The sequence below is a fragment of the Corvus brachyrhynchos genome, unplaced genomic scaffold (genome assembly GCF_000691975.1).
Source record: "Corvus brachyrhynchos isolate BGI_N302 unplaced genomic scaffold, ASM69197v1 scaffold47, whole genome shotgun sequence".
NCBI classification, from domain to species: Eukaryota; Metazoa; Chordata; class Aves; order Passeriformes; family Corvidae; genus Corvus; species Corvus brachyrhynchos.
In genome coordinates this window covers 728,375-728,948 of record NW_008239292.1, presented here as the reverse complement: position 1 = coordinate 728,948, position 574 = coordinate 728,375, and positions in this window count along the sequence as shown.

The following is a 574-nucleotide window of genomic DNA, read 5'->3' as shown; positions in this document are numbered from 1 at the left end:
GGGGCCTCACCTGCTGGAGGGGGGGCTCTGCCTCACCAGGAGGCCGATTCTGGGGGGTCCCCACCAGGGACATATGGTGGCAAATCCCCCGCGGCTCTTCACACCCACGGGGGGATCCTGCTCCTTTGGCCTCGCCGCCGGCTCCTCGCCCTCCCCTGGGCCCGGGCACAACTCCCGGCAGGGCCAGGGGTCCTCTGTGCCGCCCTGAGCACCCTCTGTGCCGCCCCGAGCACCCTCTGTGCCACCCCAAGTACCCCTTGTGTCACCCTGAGCACGCTCTGCGCCACCCAGGCCACCCTCTCATCCTCCCCCAGTTTGGGGGCGGCTCTCAGCGAACTGCCAGCACCCCTTGGCACGGTTCCACCCTTTAAAAAGTCTCCAAAGTGCCCCAAATCACCCCAAACTGCCCCACCGCGGGGTGTCCCGAGCCCCCCCCACCCGGGGCAAGGTCCGCAGTGGGGCAGGGAGGGTGCAAAGGGCGGCGGGTGTGGGGTGCTGGGCGCGGGCATGGGGTGCCCCCCGGGTCCAGAGTGCGGCTGTGGCACGGGGGGGGCGCGGGAGGGCGGGGGGGGCG